Source organism: Ornithodoros turicata, unplaced genomic scaffold, assembly GCF_037126465.1.
Source record: "Ornithodoros turicata isolate Travis unplaced genomic scaffold, ASM3712646v1 Chromosome65, whole genome shotgun sequence".
Lineage (NCBI taxonomy): Eukaryota > Metazoa > Arthropoda > Arachnida > Ixodida > Argasidae > Ornithodoros > Ornithodoros turicata.
The window spans coordinates 330,820-347,916 of NW_026999387.1; the positions used below are offsets into that span (position 1 = coordinate 330,820).

At 45.0% G+C, this 17,097-nt stretch overlaps 1 protein-coding gene across 8 annotated transcripts in view; it reads left to right on the forward strand.

The window, feature by feature from the left end:
• Positions 1–17,097, forward strand: part of LOC135374478 (caspase-7-like) — a 319,855-nt gene that overhangs the window by 24,091 nt on the left and 278,667 nt on the right. The gene's annotated exons all lie outside the window — the stretch shown is intronic.

Below are 17,097 nucleotides of genomic sequence, written 5' to 3' on the forward strand. Positions count from 1 at the left end.
CTTCTGTACAAGGATGAAGTGAAGCAAGACTGTGGTAATTTGTAACATATCTTTCGTTAGTTGAATAAAAGAGTAGTAAAATAATGTGCTGAAATAAAAAAGGAATATATACAGTGTTGTCGGGTCTCTGATATACATCATTATTTGAGTGTACTTATCAAATGGGGGAAAAATCATGCTGTGACGCGGCATTTATTTTTTTGTCAAATGAAACCGTAAGTACAGACGGTCAAAAGCTTGAAACTAGAGGGACATCTGGTAACCATTCAAAAACCTGCGTTGACGTTGTCACAGCGAAACTAGCGTGCTGCGGTTTGAAACCGAAATTACAGTTGGTCAATAGCTTGAAACCAGAGGGCATCTGGCAACACCTAGGAATTCGAAACTGAAACCAGAACTACACGTGGAGCAACCAAGCTTGGCGTCCATTCATTTAAAACCGAAACCGAAACTACAGACGGCCAAAGCTTGAAAACTAGAGGGCGCTTGGTGGGAACCGAAACTACCTGGCGCTCTGACGCGGCAACCAAACTAGGTGACGGACTGACGTCAACCCGATCGGAAAAATACTATTAAATGTCATCAGATGTTATTGCCTGTTATTAAATGTCATTTGTGTGTTATTACATGTCATTTGCGTGTTATTACATGTCATTGTGCGTTATTACATGTCATTGCGTGTTATTAAATGTCATTAAACGTGCATCCAGGTGCCCATCAAACACTATCGACACGTGAGTTCCCATTGTTTACCTGAGTTAACCGTTACCTTATCCTGGCGGCGCATGTTATTGAAACCTGGGAACCCATTGTTCACACTATCGATACATGATTTCCATTGTTTTCTGATATATCTTATCGTGCGTGTGCGTGTCGCATGTAACCTGAGCGGCCCATTGTTATAAGATCTTATATATACCACTACTCAATAAAAATCTCCGTGCCGAAAACAAACAAAAAGGCGGTAAGCACACAACACAGACTGACGAACAAAAGCTTATTGTCCAAACCTGCCTTTTAAATAACCTGAGCCAGCAACGCCTGTTTCTGCAAGGTTACCCTTTTTCACCCTCGCACATCGCAGTGTCGAACAGGTTCCGTGGCTACGCTGCGAAACAACTGTGGCTATAAGCGGCGTACACCTGTGGACAGACAGAAAGAGCACAGCTGCAAGGAGTGGGGGACAGGGGTAGTATGCATCCTGGGCCGACTTCAGGGCGAATTGTGCAGACGTTCGTCCGGATAGTCTGCGGACAACCCAGTAAAGACGTCAGACACCGCTGCATGTGGTAGGATTCGAACCCATCACCTCCCAGTCTTCAACACCACCTTGGCTACTACCAACGAGTGGAACGCTTTTAATCCGCTCTGCAATGGCCGCTGGTTACACCACATTACTAAGCTAGGGTTTCATAAATTTCGATGCACAACAACTCCCTAAAGTCAAATTTTACGCTGCATTTGAGTGAGTTGAACTCATTATCAGGGCGCAATTTCTTCGTTTTCTGTCACAAAGAAGCTTATTTAGCTTTGCCTATTTTTATCAAATGCGAGCGCCTTACATTTTCTACGCCATGACTGAATACAGCAACGTCCGAACGAGGCAACCGGTGCACACTGCAACCATAGTTCTAGAGGGACGAATGTCGACTTTGTGGAGATACTTCTAACCGCTAGATCAGGTCAGGAAAATGTTTTCTTTGCCGGCGACAAATGCTGCCATGTCACTCAGAGATTCCGAATTAGCGATAACGCACGAAGAGCACCTTGCAAAACCCGCTGGTCCAGAAAGCTCATTTTCTTGTTATTTTTGGTTTCGTCACTGATTTTACTTTCTCACTCTTCAGCCAACCAAATTTTTCGTACCTCCGGAAAATGAAGGCTGTCGTGCAGCTTTCAATTCGACGATTGATAATTTTTTGGGTTAATGCTAGCAATTATGCGTGATGTAAAACCCCGTGACAGGGAACACGAAGGGACAGACACAAATACGTGTTTGTTTGTGTCTGTCCCTTCGTGTTCCCTAGTCTCGGGGTTTTACATCATGCATCATCTTCACCAGCTCGCTTGCTTCCTAGCCGTTTTTTCATTAGCAATTAGACGGAGCGTCTCCTGCCCATATAGTGCAGAAATTAGAACAATGCGGTCGGAATTGTGCAGTAAAAAATGTAATTTCATTGTTAATTAACGTTTGCATTTTCATTATTCTTTCTTCTTTTCCCATCGATTGTGGCACGGGGACAGGGTAGTTACACGTCAAAAAGTACTTGAGCTACAATTATTCTATTCTACATTCCAAATTAAGTCAATACTTTTAGGTACTTTTTATGATGAGAGTGACTGCCATTTGAGTAATGATTCATAAAACTAATCTAAACATTTCTTTCTTTCCAGCTTTCTCTATGCTTTATGAATTGCATACACGTACTCGATGCGCACTACCGAATACGGAAGTATAACTCTACGACCACCTAAGGATGTGGGTTATAACGTCGTAATGAACGACACAGACAGAGGCCACTCACGAGCACTTGTGTGAGTGTATTGTTCGTGTCTGCGTTCGTTCATTACGTCCAGATACAAAAACGTATTTGCTCAAAGAGCAAACTGGGTAGACACAGACTTGTTAGCACAAATCGGAAAATGAAATATAAAGTATCAACTTATCATAGCTTTTCTAGTCATTGTCGTAGTATCCTGAACAAAATTATCTCTGGCAGTTACTACGTAATTCAGGTACAAATACAAGTGCCCAGACACAAAGAAACGTGTGATATTTCACTAAGCACAAATGCAGATACAAGGATACAAAAGTATCTAAATATAAATGTTCATTCAGAAACTTTTACTAAGTGTCTTAACAACGCTGCATGGGAAGCTTTTTACGCTGAGTTCAGGAGACGGCATCCCTTCAAATAACTGCATGAAAATCGAGCAACTGGATCTGATAGAGGTTATCTCTGGTGAAGGTCAGACCATAATATCGGAAAGGGTGTATACGACGACCTGGACAAATGTACAGAGGGCAGAGGGTCGGGGGAGAGTTCAGCCCCGATACGCCACGTGGTGGCTTTCTGCTCAGCTAATCGGGTTTGTCCCAAAATCTTGCTCATGACAGCTCTGTAGGAAAGAGAATACAGGACATTTGGTACAACACCTGTTACCATTGAAATGCAGCTCCACATGCACACTCCACTGCACACATTACACATTCAGTATGGCGGTACTGGTAAAGATCACCTTTATACTGCTGGCTGAGCGCTTCCCAATAAAGGCGAGGAAACATCTTAACGCCTTATATTGGTCATAAACGTCTTAAATCACTCATGTATGAATAATACGTATATTGATTTGTATCTTGATAGATATTGAACCGTCGTTGTGCAGTGGAACAGCCTTTAGCCTTTAGGCTTTTTCAGAGCCGTTGAAAAAAGAAGTCTAACCATCCGCAACCTTTTGTCTGCTAAGTGCTTTGCTGGGATTCCGGTGATACCATCAATACCCCAATCGTACGCCAGAAATATGGGCAAGATATATGATGTTCCAAGAGAGTATTCGAACGACGACCTCGTGCTCTACCTTAAAGACGCAGGGGTTTTATCTGCACGGCGACAGGTTCGGCATTCCATAGCATAAGATGGCAGTGATGTGTTTACCCCGTTACGGAGCGTTATCCTGACTTTTGAACCTACAATCCGTCTTCCTCCCCGAATTGCCCTTGGGTTTCGGACCTCCACAGTCCAAGAGTACATAGAAGGCCCCATACAGTGTTATAACTGCCAACGATTTGGCCATATTGCACGAAATTGCCGAGGTTCTACACGGTGTGGCATCTGCGCCGGACCTCACCGGAGAACAGACTGCAACAATAAAAGAGAGCCAAAGTGTGCTAACTGCAAATCCAGCCATCTCGCATCATTTTCTTAATGTCCTGTCAAGACCGCCGCCACCAAAAGGCACCAAGACCGGACCCTACGACTTCCGTCTGACGCACCTAGGGATGCTAGTGCCACAGTCCCGTCTCGTACAAATGCACAAGAATTTCCTGCACTACCCCCTCGATCTGCACCAGGTGAACGAGGGTCGCTGAACACAGTCGCGGCTACGCCTATCACAAGCCCACCGCCTCTTCGTCCATCAAGACAGATTACAAACACCTACGCCAGTGTGACAGAACCAGCACGCTCGAGGAGACAGTTACCCTCATCATCCTCTCAATATATGCCTTCTCTGGGACTCTTCTCAGCGGTACTCGCTGCCCTTAAGGCCATTGTCTCTGCTTTTCCTGGTGCGTCGCAACTGCCCAAGGTTCAAGCGCTTCTGGCGTTGGAGGCATTATCTTCGCATCAGCATGACGGAATTCTATAAAAAGGCCCATGCTATGCAGTGGAATCCTCGAAGCCTGCGTAACAAGCTCCCAGATTTTAAATTACATCTACAACAGTACAAGTTCCCTTTCATAGCTATATGCGAACACGGCATGGATTGTACACATCGTGTTAATGGATACACAATCTATCGCTCTCATCATTCCCCTGAGAGCAGAACAGCGCTATACGTTCGCAATGACCTCGTTGCTGCACCCATCGGGTCGGCTTGTCATCGCTCTTATGATTACGTCACCTGCAGGATCCGCCTTGGCCCCATGTTGTTAACGGTCGTCAGTATCTATATCCGTCCCGCGGTACAGGTCCCGTGGAGTGACCTCGAACGCTTACTTGGTTCTCTGGAAGCCCCGGCGCTTGTGCTGGGGGACTTCAATGTACATCACTCGGCCTGGGGAAGCCGAAGGACGGACAGTAGGGGAAGGAGGTCGTTGGAGGCAATGGAGAGTAATAACATGTGCCTGCTGAACAACCGCGAGCCCACTTACATGCGATCCCCAACGTCACTTGATGGACTGGGCCTCTCGTGGTGCTCAACCGACATAATTCGCCACTTGTCGTGCGCTACGGACGTCGACACTAGAGGTAGCGATCATTTTCCTGTATATATTTTGCACGACAGACTGCCCCTCTCAGCCACTGCTGGACTGATTTCTTTCACAAACTGGAGACGTTTTCGTGCGGGCCTCAGAACATCTGTGCACAACGGTATGCCCCCAGAGGCTCTCTCTCAAGCAATTACCCGCGGTATTCAGGACGCGGTGGTCATGTCTAAAAGGGTAACAGGCCATGTCGGCCATTCCCCAGCAATTAATCACCTTAGAGCATTACGTCGCCGAGCAGAAAGAACGGCTTGTCGGACAGAGCAACTTACGGACATTCTGGAATACCGCCGGATTAAAGCTAAAGTAACACGAGAACTTAAAAACGAGGACTGGAAGCGTTGGCGTAAGTTTTGCCACCACCTTTCATCGTTTGATCCGGCCACGAAGATCTGAATGTCGGCACAGTTCCCCGTGAAGTCGGCACAGGACGCATACTAAACCCCCTGTCCCTCACTCCATCCGGCTGTCCTTTCTCCATCTGTCCACGTCTGTACGCCGCTCATAGCCACAGTTGCTTCGCGGCGCTAACACGCAATCAAAAAAAAAAACACCAAGACAAGGTGTCACGACAGAATAACACTATCAGCAAGCAGAACTACATTCACTTTTCAAACCACGACCAATCAAACAGGCACCACTATGCGAACACTCGTTCTCCACTTCTCATGTTTCTGACTTGTTTAGTTTATACTGCTCACGTGTAAAGGGAAATGTTTGGCGCGATTGCTTAATTACATATTCGTCCTTTAGAGCTACACAACTGACCTGCCCCATTCCTGCTTCTTTCTTCCGCGCGGCGCTTGCTCCTTGAAGAGCAGACGCCCCAGCGTGTGCGTGGGACGCTAGCCGTGGCGCTCACATGGACAACAGCGCTTCAACGTGGTAAAAAAGACGCCGAAGGCGTACTTACTACACGTCCTAGTTTGACTGCTAGGTGAAAATTTGCGAGATCCCTATTATGGAGACCAATGTTTCCTCGTTCGAGGATTGAGAGGCATTTGACTCTTCTGCTGACTTTATGCTTCTTTTATGTCCGAACCGTTTTGTTGTGAACCGGTTTCCGCTGTTATTTTTCCAGTTCTGCTCCGGTTCGGGTTCAACACTGTCATGGACATTTCGGTTCGTGTTCGCTTTCCGTTCGGGCAAAAACAACGGTTCGGGTTCGACACACCGCATACGACTGATGCACTATGTTCGCGGTAGACGCAAACTCATGTAAGACACTACAGAGGCTTGCCGTTAACTTCTGGCTTACGTATGTATGACTTCAACAAAGCAACATTTTTGTCGTTCTCTCTGACAAACGAAAACACCATCTTTGGCTTAGGATAGTTTCCTGCTATATACCCTGCGTCATTACAGCTATAACATACAATCCTCCTTTTTGTTCCGAAAGCTCCCTTAACCTTCGCATCTGTGTCCCTACCTGGAAACTGCAGTTCCTTCAGTGTGCTGTCTACACTCTTGTCCTGAGAGGACTGAGCTGCATTTTGATCAGACTCAACACTGTGCTTCCTCTTTAGACAGACCTGCCCTGGAGTACATACTTGCCGAAGGAAAGAAGAAAAAAAAAACGGCAGCGGAGCGTGCGCAGGACTTCCTGATGCGCAGAGAAGGACAAGAACAGGAGTATAGAATCATCAGAAAGGGCATAAAGGTAGTGAGGTACCAACTTTGTGCTCTTTCTGATGACCCTGTACCTGCCCTTCTCTGCGCATCAGGAAGTCCTGCGCAAGCTCCGCTGCATTTCCTGCTGTCTTTACGTCCCTATCTTGAACCCAGAACCTCACATCATCCAGAATTCCTTGATAGAATTGTTCTGGGCAGAAACATCCAATGTCCTTTCCATGATCATCGTACGAACACGCACTTTTCAACCAGACTACCATATTGGCCTTTACATTGTACGCACACTCAGGAGAGCTCTCTTCAGCTTTAATCCTTCAAGTTCTAAACTTTTGCCGAAATGACACTGCAGACAACCTATTCCTTGTTAATAGGGCTGCCTTTACCTTCACGTAATCACTAGCGTCCATCTCACTAAGGCAAGCAATTACAATGGCCGCTTCGAAATGGCAGAACTGACCAAATACGCTGAGGCCACAAGCACGGGGGTATATGCGCTTTTTCGCATATCCACTCAAAATTTACCAGTAACAGGCCAATACCATCTTCTACTTGATACGGTTGCAAAAGCTTAGACATTTTGAGATTTCTATCGTAAGCAAAGCTCGTTTCACTACGAGACATCTCGCGCATATGGAGATCTGGAAGACCTTATGCTTAAAAGCAAAATTATACCGTGGACGACCGATGAACAATTGCAACAGAACCTTGCTACTGAGAACCCGACCTATCAAACGGTTCTTGAAAGGTGCTGCATAAGAAAAGTCACAATAAGAGTTTAAAGAAACTATCAGCGACGAAAGAAAGCGCTACGCCTGCAGCTGTAAACGTCCTGCAACGAAGAGCTCACACCGCGTCAGGCATAGATACCTGGAGCACCGTGCTGATTATTGCCCTGCAATAGTCAAGACCGGCCGTCAGTGTGGGATGTTAAACCACTTCGGTAAAGTTTGTGGGAACTCACCTGAAGGACATAGGACGAAGCACATAATGAAGGGTCAGACAAGCAAGCCGACAACTGCTCTCAGTGCTAGTGAAAAACAAGAGGATGAGGCCAGTGCAAACTAGATCGCACAGCGAAGATGATAGCGACGAGGATTGTTCCTTGAATCATTTGTCAATCAGAGACATACGGAAGAATAATGACTGGTCAATAACATTGCTACTTGAACAAAACGAGGTGCACTGCAAGTTCGATAGTCGGGCCAACTGTTCAGTGTATGTCATCAAGACTGGGGGAGCTGTTTGCTCCAAAGAAGATTAACAACGACGCTGAATACGTTCTTCGGACACCGCAAGAGAGCTCTAGGAAAAGTGGCTGTACAGTGCAGAATGGTGGTCGTTGTACCACCAAAGATGGTTACTTGGCGGATGAAGACGTGCCCACAACACTCAGTGGTCGTTGCGTGAACACTTGGACAGCTGAAGTGAATTGTGGCCAGAGGTGGGGTGTAATGCCTTACAAAGTAATGCATTACTGGTAATGCATTACTTTTCAGTAATGAGTATGGTAATGAATTACATTTTGCCAGCAAGCAATGAGTAATGGTAATGCATTACATTTCGACTGAGTAATGCAGGGTGGCATTACTCATTACTTTTGTCGAATGTTCATTGCGCCACGCGAAGATCTGGAACATCCAGGTTTTCTTCAACCCGCCTTTAACAATGAGCACAGGGCAACATGGAAAGAGAAAGGCGCGGTCTGGGGAATTCTGCAAGGGTTCAACAGTCGGCGGTGTGTGTCACAAGTGTCTACAGGATGATATCACCGATTTTCTCCTCTGTGCATTTGGAGTAAAGGATAATCAGTGAAATAGAAACATAGCCACTATGAAGGTAACACGTAATTATTGCTGTAGTGATTCACTGTTTTGGTATGGTACCGTGTTAGTTTCTCTTGTGCTGTCAGAGGTAGTTTTTCTGCCAGTTTTTCTGTAGGCTGAGCTTCGTCCGCCGGCTCCATTATGCTAGAAAATTCATCTGCCATAAATCTTATCTATAGTTCTTGCCTATCAGACACGCTTCTGCAGGGATTTAGAGGCACTAATTTGGGGATACTCAAGTGGCTATTGCCTACAGCAAAAAAAAAAAAAAAAAAAAGCAAGGGAAAAACTTATGCATAGCATCTTTGAGGCTTATGCCCTGAAATGTAAATGTAACGCCAGATTAATCCCATTACTTCGTTAAAGTAACGACATTACTAATGCATTACTAATATCAAAAAAGTAATGAGTAGTGTGATACATTAGTTTTTTATGCAAGTAATTAGTACTCGTAATGCATTACAAAATAAAAGTGATTTCTCCACCTCTGATTTGTGGCGATATCAGACATCTCGATATCGCGATATCTAACAAGCTACAAATGCAATATCCAGTAGCAAAACCGTATGAAGATGTTTTCCACTGATTGGGGAAGGTGGAAGACGGCGTGTACAACACGAAATTAAGGTAGGGAGATAAGGGCGCCGTTCGATCAGCCAGGAACGTTCCAGTCGCTGTGAGACAGAAAGTATACGAAGAACAAACCCAAAATTCGCCGTCACACCCCGCCGGCGCGCTCCGCCACTATACTCAGCCGCTACGCGGGAAGCGGCCTTACAGGATGTGAATTCAATGGGAGACACAGTTTATGCCAATTAACAGAAAAACAGAATATAAATATCAAGATGTCATCGTCTAATACAGAAGAATACCATGCAAACAACCCCTGAAGACATGAAAGGCACTAGCAGAATATAAATCTAGTGCACCCTGGCCAAATGGACTTTAATGCATTGCGCCTATGAGGATTCCATCGATTTTTGCGCAGGGCCCATGTTTAGACTACGATTTTTCGACAAAGGCAGTCAAATTCTGGAAATGTCATCGCCTATTTTTAGTCAGTGCGTCCTCCACGCTACGTACCAACTACGACACGATGTATGAGTGTTAACCCTGATGCATGCAGAGCCTTCAAAGTTGCGACTCAGACAGGGTTCCCCTCGTAGGCGCTCGACGGACTAAGTCCCAGTATTATCGTAATACGCATGCGCTAAGACTCTAGGACCGGTCCGAAGGAGTTCGAAAGGCGGACGGTCATTTTTTCCGGAACTCCAAAGGGCTGAGAGAATGGACAACTTTGCGATGAGGGAGTAATATACAAATCATAGCGTTTTGTGCTTTATATCCCTCTTATTTAAGCTATACAACTTGATAAAATTGTCCATTTCGAGTGCCGTTTTCGAAGCGATTTTGTGAAACGCGACCTCTCAGGGTGCAACAGGGGAACAAGGCACGGGGTTCAAACCCCGTGATCTTACTTTTACATGTACATATTACAAAATCAGCTTGGGACATCTTTAATAGTATTGAGATATCACATGATATTACGCCCCAACGTTTATTAAATTGGCATTTGGCGATTTCGAGTGCCGTTTTCGAAGCGATTTTGTCAAACGCGACCTCTCAGGGTGCAACAGGGGAACAAGGCACGGGGTTCAAACTCCGTGATCTTACTTTTACATGTACATGTTACAAAAGCAGCTTGGGACATCTTTAATATTATTGTTATATCAAATTACATTAAGCCCCAAAGTTGATGAAATTGGCCATTCGGAGTGCCGTTTTGGAAGCGATTTTGTCGAACGCGACCTCTCAGGGTGCAACAGGGGAAAACGGTACTGGGCTCAAACTCCGAAATCTGGATTTCACGTATGCATTCTGTAAAATCAGCTTGAGACATTTTTGATATTATTTTTATATCGAATCATATTAAGCCCCGAATCTGTTTTCTTTTTTTGCCTCCGCGAGTGTCGTTTTGGAAGCAGTTTCCTCAAACACGACCTCTCCGTGTACAGGGGATACAGGTACGCCCTATCACTGCGATTAAAAGGGCTTCGCACGTTTTAAAGGGCTCGATGTGCTGCCGAACGTTGCGGTAGCCTCTGTTACAATCCCAGTTCAAGCCGTTGATAGTATCTTTTTGGCACCATGATACAAGTCATTTGAGTCATTGTAAAGGGCCCCGCGGCCGCCTTTTCCAAATTTCGCGGTAGTCTCCGATACAATCACAGGAGAGGGGTATAACATAAGCCATCACGTCTTTGTATGTATGTAATATGTCTTTGCCACCATGATTAAAGGGGTTTTTGCCTGTTTTAAAGGGCTCTGCTGCAGCCTTTTATGGAGTTTGCGGTCGCGTCCGTTATAATTCCAGTAGAAGGGCAATGGCAATCCGTTGCGAATACGTATATGACTTTGGAACCATGATACAAGGGGTCTCGCCCGTTTTGAAGGGATATGCTGCATCCTTTTCCGATATTTGCGGTCGCCTGTGTTATATACTCGATAAAATGGCATAGTATAGGTTGTTGATAATAAGTCTTTGACAGCATGACAGTCTTTTGCTCGTTTAAGAGGGCTCTGCTGCAACGTTTTCCGAATTTGGCGATCGCCTGTGTTATAACCCCAGCAGAATAGCATTGCACAAGTCACTGATGGCTTTCTTTCGCTTCATGATACAGGGAGTGTCGCCCGTTTTGAAAGGCCTTGCTGCCGCCGTATCCCAATTTTGCGGCCCCCTTTTGCGCAATCCCAGTAGAAAAGCATAGCATAAATCGTCATGAATATGCCTTTGGTACCATGATACAAGGGGTCTCGTACGTTTAAAAGGACTCTGCTGCTGCCGTTTCAAAATTTTGTGGTCGCTTCTGTTGCAATCCCTGTAGAAGAGCATCATAAGCCGTTGATAACATGTTTGGAACCATGATTAAAGAGGTTTCGCACGTTCTAAAGGACTCTGCTTCAGTCTTTTACGGATTTTGCGGTCGCCTGCGTTACAATCCCCGTGGGAAGAGCAATAGCATATGCCGTCACGAATATGCCCTTGGCATCATGATGCAAAGGGTTTCACCCTTTTTGAAGGGCTCTGCTGGCGCCTTTTCCAAATTTTACGGTCACGACTGTTAAAATCGCAGTACAAGGGCCTGTAGTATAAGTCGTTGATAATAGCTTCGCTATGCAGAATACATCAGTGACTCTTTGTGGTGTATTCCTTGGATGCCCCTGCCGTCATCAGGGCTGCAAAAGTTTTTTTTTTTTTTTCGCAAAGAAGTTGGCAAGTGATGCAATCTTTCAGAAGAAGACTGTGGGTCATTTTTTGCAGGTAGACGTGTAAGCAAAGCATGGACTTCTCTATGCGTGCTGCACTTCGAGAAAAAATTGGTTGATTGCCATTAACAATGAAATTCAAAAGGCTCCGTAAAGGATATGTGTTTTCATGTGTTTTCCTCAGACTTTAGCACCAGCACTCGTAGGTGTCTGCTGCCATGTAAGTTTCGGAGTGCCGGCGATTTGCCGTGCAAGTCCACTTTTGTGCCTCGTATCTTGGGAAGTCATTTCCTTGCCATATCGTCGCGGCTCTCTCATGCTGAATTCAAACGGCACATATCAGCTTTTAGTCCGTTGCGCAACTCGTATCAGCAGCGAAGAGGAACGATAATTTCTTCTTTGTCATTGGTGTTGCGGCTGGCACTGTCATCAATGCGCATAGAAGCCAAGATGCGGGAGCCGACGTGATAAGATGTCTGCGTGATTTCGTGTGGAGCGAACCATAGGGGGGTATATGTTTATGGATACATATCTTTGGGTATATGCATTGGTGGCCAAGCTGTATTAGGCAATCTCAGGAATTTCGGGGGGGGCTGGAAAAATTCAGGGGGAGTGTACACATCAGTGGGGGGGGGGGGTAATGAAACTCCTGGAAATGACCACAATTATAGCAAAGCACCTTAGCGTCAAAAATATAGAAACGAAACAGCCGAGCCGTTTAGTTATTAGGCATTCGCATATACAATTCATCAGTGAAAAACTTCACATGACACACCAACCGACACAAATGAGCTGCCTTTCCAAATGAGACACTGAAAATTCGAAAGGCGTTTGAAGTTCTTCGTACATAGTTCTTCACGAACAATTGTCCCAACGTTCAGGAGCACTGAAATTGTCGGTTTACACAATGTATTGTGGATTTTGCTTACATTTGCAACGTGAAAAAGCAAAAATAAGAGCAAGAGAAATAATTAAAATTTTTCACACAATGACCCTCGTACATAACTGCCCCATCTCTTTTTTTCTCCCTTTATTTCTCTGCGCCTCTCTGTGCTCCGTATAGTTTTTCGCGCATGATATCCGGAGGGGCTGTTGCTATGCTGCAAGCCCATAAACTTAGTGTAATAATTAAGATGATACCATGCTCTGGGCTTGTCCTCACTATTACTTCTTAATTATCACATTAATTACAGTGTAGTTTATCAAAATGCACGTTCACACCAGGTCGCTATAACTACTCGTTGAGGTTCATGAGTCACAAGAACTGCTGGAATGTGAATGTACTTCCTAACGTCGACAGGAGCAGCACTGCATCGAGCAATAGTAAAAGCAAGGCCTGAAAATCTGGTTTTCTTTCCGAATTTTTCATTGTTTGGGGGGTGGGGGGGTCAGCTTTATTCTAATTAGTTGTCACGAGCCCTCGGGGCACAGAATAGCTGACTACAAGCAATGCACATGCGGCACGCGTGTGTGAGACCCCTGGTTACCCTGATTTAAGCACTGCTTCATCTCCATCGAGAAATAAATAATGTACTCGAGCGCGCGTGGCACTTGTTTATCGTTATCTCCACATCTACTCAAGAAAAACTTTGTTTTTAACGGTGGATGTCTAATCGCCACCGGCGGTATTCTGCCCTGTTCCAGTCTCTACTACCCTATATTCAATCCGATGCCAGTCTTCATACCATGGATTCATACAAATGGTTATTGGAAATCTACAATACACATTGGAGATCAAGTTGTTATAGGATGGAATTGAAGGAAGGGGTCGCACAATCAAACCGCGTTATTGTGGTTTCGTTTCAAGCTTATCTAAACTCTCTGATTGCTATGCAATTTAGTTTTGGAGCACCTTATATTTTCCACGCATAACTATACTACTGAATACAATAGACATCTGTCTACCTCTGCACGCCGCTCATAGGCACAGTTACTTCGCGCGCTAACACGCAATAAAAAAAGAGAATTGAAGACAACAAGCTTTGTACAAGGCATCCGATGCACTCTACATCTGTAGCTGTAAGAGACGAATGTCGCCTCGGTAGAAATACTTTCACCCGCTGGATCACGCAACGGAAATGTTTCCTTTCCAGGCGGGGGGTGGCAGACGTGCATTGTCATTCAGAGATGCGATAACATTCCACCGGACACGTCTCAAAATGGACTCCCACAACAAAGCTCATTTTCATGTTATTTTGGTTTTGTCACTGATTTTCATTTCCCAGACTTCAGCCAATCAATTTTTTCCGAAGTCCGGAAGGCAAAATCTGACATGGTGCTTTAAGTTAGAAACTGCAACATCTGTTGTAATTGTCTGTCTGTGTGTTGTTGTAAATTGCCCCGTGACCTATCCACCTGCGACTATACCCACTAGTATGGGTAAAGAGTATTGTAAATACACTAAAATAAAATTCACTCAGTGCTCTCTACTTCTTCACCGCCTCCTGTGTTAGCGACCTTCTGTATTCCTAGCCACTACGGGGATTTGGGAATATACACGCCTTCGATTCTGAATGTATTTAAATCTGCACCAAAATTTCTGGTCCAACGAAGTCGCGTTTGATCAAATCATTGCCAAGATAGCACTCGCAGACGCCAAATTGTCCATATCTTCCATTGTCCATATCTTCCGTAACAGTTCCTTGTGTCGTGTGTCTAGTTGCTGTGTCCCGTTTTTTTCTTTTTTCTTGTCTTTTTTCTTTCTTTTTTTTTATTTCACTGTGGCAACTTGCCGCCCGTCTCGGCAGGTAGATCGCCCTCTCTTTCTTATTTTTTTATTTCTTTAGATAAACGAACCCCACCCCCCCTTGTATTTCCTTTCGTCATAACTCTGGATATAAACGTGCTACCGAAGAAGTCATCATTTAATTACGTTGTTGTTTATCCATGCTTAATAGCTATGAGTGCGCGGCCCATACCTCTTTCCCATGCTACAGCCTGCGAAGTAGCGTTTGGTCAAATCGTTGATTTTCAAGCGACCAAAGAATAAACAGGAGACAAGATCACAAACAAGTCGCTCTGTTGTTGTTTCGTGTTTGTTCTTTGGTCGCTTGTGGATTTACACCAACCAGTCCAATCTATATACTTCAGTCATTTTGTCAAATCGTCGCCCAAGTGGAACTCACTGGCGCCAAATTGTCAATTTCCTCTATTTTAGCTCGTAATACCTCTTGACACCAACTTGATATTGGCGATATCATCATGTAATTACGTAGTATGTATATCGTCTGGTGACCTGAGCTGTTGCCCTTCCTGCACCCTAAGAACTCGCATTTAGTCAGTTTGTCGTCCAGAAGGCTATCACAGGCGCCAATCTGCCAATTTCATCCGGCAGTCTCCCGATATCTCGAAAGTTTCATGCTCGTTCTCATAGTTATACATCACGTCTTATTCTTTATCTTACGCGAAAGTTTCCGGGCGTGTTATCGGTTGTGTTATGCCCCAAGCGGCACAATGTACTGAAAGTCGAGTGCAATAGGGGTGGACGGTATGTGTCTTATCAATGTTCTTTAGTTTCACGAGTCTGTTCAAGGCTTTTCACCTACCCGTCCACCCCTATTGCACTCGACTTTCAGTACATTGTGCTGCTTGGGGCGGTAGCGGCGCGAGAATTGTTCACCTCAGATATGCCGTCCTCTCCCTGCCCAAATCTGTTCCTCCTTACGTACTCACGCACCACCTTCTAAACTTATCCCAAGCAGCACAATGTACTAAAAGTCGAGTGCAACAGGGGTGGACGGGTAGGTGGAAGACCTTGAACAGACTCGTGATACTCAAGAACATTGATAAGACACATACCGTCCACCCCTATTGCACTCGACTTTCAGTACATTTTGCTGCTTGGGTAGCTTCCTTGCGTAGTCCTCTGCTATCAGGTCAAACCGGGTTTCAGAAGGGGTGTCCCGGAATGCTGCACTTGTTGAAGAAGGTGGAACGGTATGGTGTAATCTCAAAAACTAAAAGACCAACATAATGGTCAAACCGCATGGTGGCTGTTGTTAAACCAAACAAAGTCAGGTATGCATCGATCCAGTGGATCCTAATAAGGCTTTATTGCGAGAACACTATCGTATGATGATAAGAGAAAATGTGGTGGCAAAGGTTGGCCAACTGAAGTTATTTTCGACACTTGATGCCACCTCTGGGTACATTCTACATGTTCTAGGCCACGAACTACGAACACCGTTAGGCGTTACCACTTCACCAAGGTTTCCTCTGGCATGTACACGGCTCCCGAAGTTTCCCAGAGTGATCTGAAACGAATGCAAGTACTCATGGACGTTATACTTGTCTGGGGTAACACAAAGAAGGAACCCCATTGAAACCTCCGGAACGTACCACAGACGTGTTGAGAAGTCAATTAAAAGTTGAACCCCAAGAAATGTCACTCCGGAAAAAGCCGAGTGAGTTATCTCGGACACGTTCTTACTGTTGAAGGCGGGATGATAGACTGGGAAAGAACGAAATTTATAAACGCAATTCCGGAGCCAGTCAACCTTAGAAGACTCAGAGTATTTTTAGGAATGATTAATCACCTGTCGAAGCAGTATTGTTCCTACCAGGAGGCCATTCATCTCGAAGACGAAATATTGCTTAGATCAAGCGGAATCATAGAACCAAGCAAACTGAGGAGGACAGTAACCAGTTGCTTTATGTTGCTCACGCAGGTTTAGGGAAAATGAAAAGAAGGACGGCGAGAGACAGAATTTAGGCCCGACATGAATGCGGACATCGAGCTAGAGTACAACGAATATCATCAATGGTAAAAATATCAAGTGAAAAACATCAACATGCCCTTAGTCAGACACGAAGTCCCCACATTACCGTGGGAAGGTGTTGCAATGGACTTCTTTACCCACAACCAACAAAAATACGTTTTGGCGATGGATTCTCATTCGTTGCACTTTGAAGTCAGAAAGTTCAAAACAAGAACTGCAAGTACCATCATTAGCTTTCGTTGACATTCGTAACACATGGACAGCCAATTTCCTTGGTTACTTATAATATTCCACCGTTTTCCGGTGCAGAATTGAAGGACTTCTTACGTCTAATCCAGCCCGTACTACCTAGGATCAAATGCGATTGCTGAAAAACCGGTGCGCCAAGCAAAACAACTTGTGCGGAAGGCAAAAGCTGAGGACGAATTCTTCTACGCAATGTTGGAGTAGAGGAACATTCCAAGAGATAACATTCTCAAGTCACTGACATAACGATTCATGAGTAGAACGCCAAGGACTCTCCTTCCCACGAACCGTGAGTCATTCCACCCAAAGGTGTCATACAAAGACTGGAAGAAATACTAAGACAACAAAAGCTCTCAACGGTCACTCCTCCAAGCGCATGCCGCACCTCTAAAGGAACTCCAACGCAACCGCCTGCACCACCTTC